This window comes from Artibeus jamaicensis, unplaced genomic scaffold (assembly GCF_021234435.1).
Source record: "Artibeus jamaicensis isolate MK-2021 breed Jamaican fruit bat unplaced genomic scaffold, CSHL_Jam_final contig_518, whole genome shotgun sequence".
Taxonomy (NCBI): Eukaryota; Metazoa; Chordata; class Mammalia; order Chiroptera; family Phyllostomidae; genus Artibeus; species Artibeus jamaicensis.
The window spans coordinates 4572663-4581292 of NW_026521870.1; positions in this window are offsets into that span (position 1 = coordinate 4572663).

Consider the following 8630-nt stretch of genomic DNA (forward strand, 5'->3'; position numbering starts at 1 on the left):
GACATAATGCCTACTCCACTTTCAATTAATTATTTTTCAATGCAAAATTTAATTCAAAAAATTCAAGATGTCAAATAAGAATAATAGTTGCTGATAGAAATGTTTTCTTAGGCAGACTGTTGAACACGATGATCAATTCAACAGTTTAAAAGAAGTTACAAGCAATAATGAATAGATTACACTCATTTTTGACATGTATAATGCATGTTATAAACTTTTGCGTTTGTCTATGTGGACATTTTAGCTCCTGTTCATTTATTTCTCACTCAATTTGTACATTTATGTATCTATCTTCCTGCTATTAATCTATACTCTCACGAAAAAAGTTATTCAGTAACTATAATCCAGAAGGCTCTAAGCTAGTCTAGTTATAAAATGTTAAATGAAACCTAAATATGTAAATTTTTGTCCTCAGAAAGTTTCCTAACTATAGTACAGATCAATATAAAATAATCAAGAAATAAGTATAATTATAAAATGTAACGAGTACTAAAAATATAAATGAGGTATATCTCTTTATAAGTTGGGTTTTTTTTAAATCAAAGAAGACAACATTTACACACCCAAAGGTTTAGCCCATACAAGAAAACAAGAAGAATGGAGCAAAAACAACTAGTAATGAAGAGCTGGCTACAGGAAGATGAGGGATCTCTAGTCAGAGGGTCCTATTGTTTTTTCAAAAAAGCATAGAGTAGGATTACTAAATAAAAAATTGTCTTTTATAAAACTCAAGGAGAATTGAAATTCAAGGTATGAAAGGATGCTGCAGATCGTGGCAAGTAGGCTTACCAGGAAAATACACTAATGCTACAGTACAGTACAGAATGCTCATTTGTTACCAGTGATTGTGAGCATCCAGTGATACCACTGCACAATGTTCTTCAGCATGCTGGACCACAGTATTACAGGAATCTTGAAGAAAGGTTTGGGGAACTTCTGTGTAATGCAAAAAAAAGGGGGGAGAGGGACAATTAAAAATGTTAAACAATTGCACAGATCGAATAAGCAAAATCTAGACTGAAAATCTATGACAAATAACCAGATTCCCTCAAAAAATAAATCACCAAGAAAATAGAAGAGATGGAGGAGGGAACTGTTATCAAGGAATTGCAAAGTGTGGATCTTATTTGGATTCTAATTCAAACAAACTGTAAGAAAATAAAAACTATGAAGCAATCACAGCAATGCAAATCCTAACTGGTTATTTGATATCAAGATATTATTGTGCATTACAGTGTGATAATGACACTGTCTCTCTGTGCCATTATCCTTACATTTTAGAAATACATATTAAAACATTTTAAAATAGAATGATATAGTATCTTTGATTCCCTTCAGAATAATCCATAATGAGAAAGAAGGTGAAGGAAGTCTATAAAAATGAAATGAGGTTAGCCATAAATTTATCATTATTGAAGCCGAGTGATGGGAACATAGCATAATTCTTCCCATGTACATACATAAAATATTTTTATAACAAGGTGTTTAACATAAAGAAGTATGTCCCTTAGTAAGATTACTTAGATAAATGTTTCATTACCTTACTAAATAAAATCATATTTCTGAGCTAACCCTAAAATAACTTATCTGAACAGTATAGTCTGCTGTAACTCTTCACATTTATCAATTGATACGCCTGGAAGCTCCTTCTAATTCACTCATGAAGTACAAGCTGCTAGCCGTGTATCTGTTCCTCATCACTTGTCTTTGCTTGCATTGCTCCTTATACTAAGAAACATCTTTATTTCACTACAGTTTCTGATATTTCAAGTCCATTAAACTCCTGTGCAAAAAAGCACATTCTCGATAAAGCTCTCCCCAATCTTCTCCAGGCTGATTGAATAGCTAACATGGCTTTATGTGTATGTAACTATTATAATGTTAAATTTGGCTGGTATTAATGTTATGTGTACTCACATACTATTTCACCTAATAATTGTTAAATTTAGTAGTTAGGAACTCTTTTTCATAATTTCTAATCCATCATCAACAGTGTCTGTAAATTGATAGGTTCCAGATGAAAATGAATTACATTTTGAGTTGTTAATTTAATATCCTACTCCATTTACTAAAATATATTATGTATATTTTCCAAAATTTTAAATATTTCTAAATACATGGTTTTCAAGAATTGGTTATATCTCTGACTTTTTAAATATAGTACTAAATTATTTTCTAACTTTCTTAATTGATTTTCTTATGTTAGAATACTGCAAGAAATAGAAACAAGGTGTATTGAATCAAAAGATAAAATCAATAAAACTACCACAAATCTACTTTCCTTATAGAGAAAAATGTGCTTGGGAAATTCTATACTTTCTTATAAAATAATTTTAACATTATACTCATTAGAGAACTTGTTGGTCAGAGAATTCTTCAGTTCTATGCAATGTGCAGTCATCCTATTTTAATCAACTCTTAAAGGACCAATTTCTTTAATATAAACAAAAGGCTGCCTCTTGCAATCAGTATTAATCTAATTCAAGTAAGACACTTCTTTGTGAAGATGTGTCTCATTTGAAATGCCATTACAACCCAAAATGATCTCATGGTATTGAACAACATTCCACTATTATTTAAAGTAAATGAAAAATTACCAATGTTGAAATAATCACAATAAAAACTAAAATGATAAAATACTTCTATTTTACATAAGAATCCTGAGAAAGGACTATATTTTTAAGGCCTAGATTTATTGTTAAAATAGTCATAAACAGGGGTAAAATGCAAAACTTGGGTTAGTAGACATTCCCAAAGCTTTATATTCATTGGAGATTCAAAATATTAAATATATTATTAGATTTTACACTTGAGAGGAAAAGGCCTATGGAGGTTCTTATCAGAGTCTGCCCACAGGGATGAGGGAACTCAGGGAAAGATGAATGGCAGCTAATGCTGAGCCAGGTTACAGAGCCCACTGACTAGTGACAGAGAGGTGATCTTCCTAGTTCACCGGACTCCCCAAAGTCTACTCATTTCATTCCACCAAGCTGCTTCTTTATTGACCCCCAAAACAGCTCTAGTGACCTTACATAGCACTATCTCCTTTACCCGACATTGTTCATAGTTTCAGAAAGGCACCCAAAGCATGATCGTTACATTTCCAGACTGCAAAAGGGTAACAACATTGAATTGTAAGTTACAATACAAAATACTCTCCAGAGGGGAGGCAGAAGGGGGATAAGGGTAGAAAGGAAGGGAAGAGGAACTAGTCAAGGAACATGTATGAATGACCCATGTACATGGATGACAGGGTGGGGATTGACTGTGGGAGTGGAGCTGGGTGGGCTGGGTGGAGGAGAAGAAAGGGGGGAAAATTGGGACAAGTATATAAACAGGAACAACAATAAAATATTGAAATTTAAAAATGCCCTCCAGACATAGTTAATAGGTTAAATACAGTACATTTTCCTAGAGATAATTAGAGTTATGAAACATAAATTCATGTATTAATAATTACACATATAGAAAATCAGAATTAAGTTCTTCATGTCAGCAATGAAATGTGGCTTTCAGAGATGCTAATGATTACTTTTTTATCTACACAATTTCCACTGGGCAAAAGCTGTACTATAAAGGGATAAAAAGAGTATGTGCATGGTTGCTTTTCTATTATTTAATAACTAGGACCTGATACAAGCAGGTAGTGGAGTGTTTTTGGTTTGGCTCTGTGCCTTAAAATATTTTTGGAGATTGCAGTAGAGAATGAAGGGAGGTGGAAAGGTTGGTTGCTGAAGAACTGGAGGATGATAGGGCACCACTGAACACCCAGACGGGATTTTGGTGTGTAGTGACCGTCTGCCTCATGGAGAGATGTCCTCTTGTAACTAGCGGTAGTCAGCAGCATGACTATAGAAAGTAAATCAGTTACTTGACCTAATTAGATGTAGAGAGGTGTGTTTCTCGGGTTAGGGTGAAAGAACAAAGGGACAAGGGTACGCAGGGTGCAGGCTACAGAACTGCTGCAGTAATGCATATAGTCTAGACTGAGTTTGATAGTGAAACCAGAAAATACTAATATACTGGAATGAGATATTGAAGTACATACCTCACTCTATATCTACAATTTTAAAAGGAGCATCAACAAACTCAAAGATATCTAGAGGACAGAGATGAGAAAAAGTGTGGGGACAATATAACATAGAAGGAATTATTCAAAAAACTAGGTCTATTTAAGCAGGAGAGAAGAAATACTAAAATACACTAATGGTTTTCCTATGGAAAAATATTGAAACTTTCCTCTGTGGCTTTAGAGGAAGCAACTGGAATCCATTTGACAGAGATATGTTCATTAGATTTTAGCCTCATACATGTAAGAATTTGCTTGCCTATGGCACTGTCCACCAATGGCATGGAAATACGGTTTTATGTCAGTCTGTTCCCAGGTTTTTTAAACCAGATAGGCAACAATATTATTATGAATATAATAAAAGGATCTATTCTTCAGATACAGGACTAGAGTAAATAATTTTAAGATAACATTTGACTCTTCGATTCCAAAGTGTTAAAATATATAAATTCTGACATATGTATTTTTAAACTAATAAAAAGTGTACTACTGTATCAATTTTATTAATTTAATATAGTTATGTACACACATATATGAAGTTCATCAGAAGGTAGCAGTATTATTTTCTCTGCTTGTGGACATATACTTGGGCCCACTAAATAATGTTTATCTCTTGTTCTGAAGTCAATGTGATGGCACTAGCCTCATGTGTCTATTAGACACTTGCAGTACAGCCAGTTTAAAGTGAAATGTTTGTGGGTATAAAGACACAGAAGACAACATTGCTCACACATTGTATTAAACAACATATATGATTATATATTATAATTAATATCACCTTCTTCTTTTTACTTTATTTAATGCTACCAAAATATAAAAAACTATGTGACTCAGATTAAATTTCTGTTGACAGTGCTGCTCTTGAGGGAATAATAAGGTTCAATAATGCAGTTCTTTTTAAAATATATATTTTATCAATTATGCTATTACAGTTGTCCTATTTTTTTCTTCCTTTTATTCCCCTCTGCCTTTGAACACCAGCTCTCACCATCATTTCCCCACTTTAGTCCATGTTCATGGGTCATACATGTAAGTTCTTTGGCTTCTCTGTTTCCCATACTATTTTTAACCTCTCCTGTTTATTTTTTACCTACCACTTATGCTTCTTATTCCCTGTACCTTTTCCCCCATTCTCCTCCCTCCTCCTCCCCAGTGATAACCCTCCAATGATCTCCATTTCTGTGATTCTGTTCCTGTCTAGTTGTTTGCTTAGTTCTTTTTATTTCTTTAGGTTTGGTTGTTGATAGTTGTGAGCCTGTTGTCACTTTACTGTTCATAATTTTGCTATTCTTTTTCTTAGACAAGTCCCTTTAACATTTCATATAATAAGGGCTTGGTGATAATGAACTCCTTTAACTTTACCTTATCTGAAAGCAGTTTATCTGCCCTTCCATTCTAAATAAAAGCTTTGCTGGATAGAGTAATATTGGGTGTAGGTCTTTGCTTTTCATGACTTTGAATACCTCTTTCCAGCCCCTTCTTGTCTGTAAGGTTTCTTTTGAGAAATCAGCTGATAATCTTATAAGCACTTTGTAGTAACTGTCTCATTTACTCTTGATGCTTTTAAGATTCTCTCCTTAACTTTAATCTTGGGTAATGTAATTATGATGCTTTGGTGTGTGCTTCCTTGGTTCCAACTGTTTTGGAACTCTCTGAGCTTCTTGGACTTCCTGGAAATCTATTTTATTTGCCAGATTAGGGAAGTTCTCAATTATTTTTTCAGATAAGTTTTAACTTTCTTGGTATTCCTCTTCTGGCACCCCTGCGATTTGGATGTTAGAACATTTAAAATTGTCCCAGAGGTTCCTAAGCCTCTCCTCATGTTTTTGAATTCTTATTTCTTCATTCTGTTCTGGTTGAATATTTGTTTCTTTCTTCTACTCCAAAATGTTGATTTGAGCCTTGGTTTCCTTCCCTTCACTGTTGGTTCCCTGTATATTTTCCTTTATTTTGCTTTTCATAGCCTTCGCTTTTCCTGTATTTTGTGACCATACTCAACCATTTCTGTGAGCATCCTGATTACCAGTGTTTTCAACTGTGTATCTGATAGGTTGGCTGTCTCTTCATTGCTTAGTTGTATTTTTTCTGGAACTTTGATCTGTTCTTTCATTCGGGCCATATTTTTTGTCTTGGAGTGCCTGCTACATACTAAGGGATGGAGCCTTAGATATTCACCAGGGCAGGGTGATCCATGTTGCTAACTTGTGGCATTGTATGTGGGGGAGGTGTCCAAGAGGGAACAATGGCATTTGGTAGGCTCTCAACCAGCTTTTAGTCACTTCCTCTGCTACCCACAAGCAAATTAGGCCCTTCTGGTGCTTATTTCTGGTTGATATATGCTCTAGGATCTTGTAGGTCTCTCCAGTGAACTCTCCTGTGAGGCTGTGAGTTTCTCCTGCCACCTCAACCCCCACAGATTTATATAGTCAGAGGTTTTGAGGCTTTATTTTCCCATGCTGGAACCTTGGGTTGTGCTGTCTGTCTTGCTCCCCAGTTGCACCTCCTGGTTTATCTACATGCAAATGTGGGACCACTTACCCCAGTCCTCCAGCCAGCACCTTGCCATGAGTCCTCTCCACCTTGGCTGCCATCTTAGCCCCTCCTACTGGTCTGGATAAATGTTTCTTTTTTAACTCCTTGGTTGTCTGCCTTCCACACACTTTGATTTTCTGGCAGTTCTGGTCATTTTTTGTTTTTAAATTTGTTGCTGTCCTGCTTTTGGTTGTACAAGGAGGTAAAGTGTATCTAGCAACTAAATGCAGTCCTTTTTATAGTAAGGTTACTACATTATAGACATCATTCTTTACATTTCTCTATAATGATTATTTTTATTCACTGATTTGGTCCCTCTATGTGCCAAGCATTGTTCTAGGCACTAGAGAAAAAGCAATGAGCAAGACAGAATACAAATTAAAAAAAAAACATTAAAAACCTTATCCTAAAGCAGTTGGCCTCCTAATCTAAGTTATGTATTCAATATATATTTTATATACTTCACTTAGTAACTTATAAGTAAATACGTGAAGTACATAATATGTCAGATGATAATAATTGCTATGGAAAAAATAAAGCAGTAAATCAGGAAGGAGGTCTCTGGTGGGGGAAAACAGGATGTATCATGCATTTGGACCTGCAATTTTCATAGATGGCTTGGAGGGCCTCACTGAGAAGGTAACACACAAGCAAAGGAGGGAGGGAGGGAATGGAATTGACAGGAAAATGACAGGGATAAGAATGTGATTGATACTGGTATAATCTGGCCAGTGCCATGAGTGTCAGCGGGCCAAGGGAAAGGCCACAGAAGGCAGATGCATGAGGCAACACGGGCAAAGCCACATGCCTGGGTAACAAAGCTAGGGCAGAGGTTGATGACAGATTCCCCCATCCCTGAGCAAGATGCAGTGGGGTGGGATGGGGGGAGAGGGCTTGCACTGAGTATACTTGAGACTAGCAAGGGTGGGTGATTGGCTACGGAAAAATCCCCCCTACTCCTTTTCTGTCTCTGGATGAGGGTGGGACCAGAGGACGCAGCCATCTGAGACTTTAGAGGTCAACATGGCAGTAAAGGGAGGTACTGTGCTAGAGAAGCCCTATCAGTCTGTCCTGGGAAAAAGAGTATTGGTTGAGGCACCAGACCCTCCCAGAAAGCCCAGAAGTTTGATCACCTAGCCAGGGCCCACATGCCTAGCTCAAATAAACTGAGGGAAAGGAGAGTCACTCTCTTGGATTTGCCTTGTGGAAGTGCTGGCCTGAGCATCTGCAGGATTGGCTAGCCCTGAAGGCCACATGGCAAATGGCATTTCCGACCACACACACAGATTCCTAGAGGGAGCCTGAAGCCAGAGAGCCCCTCACTTAGCATCTCCAAAGGTCAGATGAGGGATTCTGGGTACTGTTTGGGTTTTGGTATTTGGGGGAACAGCTGGGTTTTGTTTGTGTTTTGCAGAAGAGATGAGCCTAGAGAGTAGGAGTCTCCTGTGGTCCCAAATTGTGCAATATTTTATAAAGACCTCTTTCCTTTATCACCAACTTTCACCTCCATAATTTGCCTATTGGTGACGACAAGCAGCTAAACCCCACTTTAGTTCAGTAACATGATGGGCAAAGAGAAAAGATCGAGTTAGTTCCTGATGTCCTGACTTCAGTGGAATATTCAAATAACAGCCAGGAAGACTGGAAAGGGAAGGTCATAATAGGCACTTGCCACTTTCCTGCTCTGCTATAGGTACCATTCAAGCGTTTTAACAGAGGAGGAACTTACTTTCCTTACACTGTAATGTAAAAAGGAAAAAAATTAAATAATTCTTCCTGCAGGAGACTGTAAAGGAAGGAAGGGTAGGGGCTGGTGGTGAGAAATGATGGTTCCTTGGATCAAGGTGGTAATGATGGAGTTGTAAGAAATGGTCAGATTCTGGAGATAAAGTCTATAGAAATTGCTGACAGATTGTGACCTATGAGAGGAAGTGAGTTGTTGAGGATTCTTTTAGTGACCTTTCCCCTCCATTATTTTATTAAATTATCATTAGAAAAATATAGATACTCAGTAGAATTATTTCTTTAA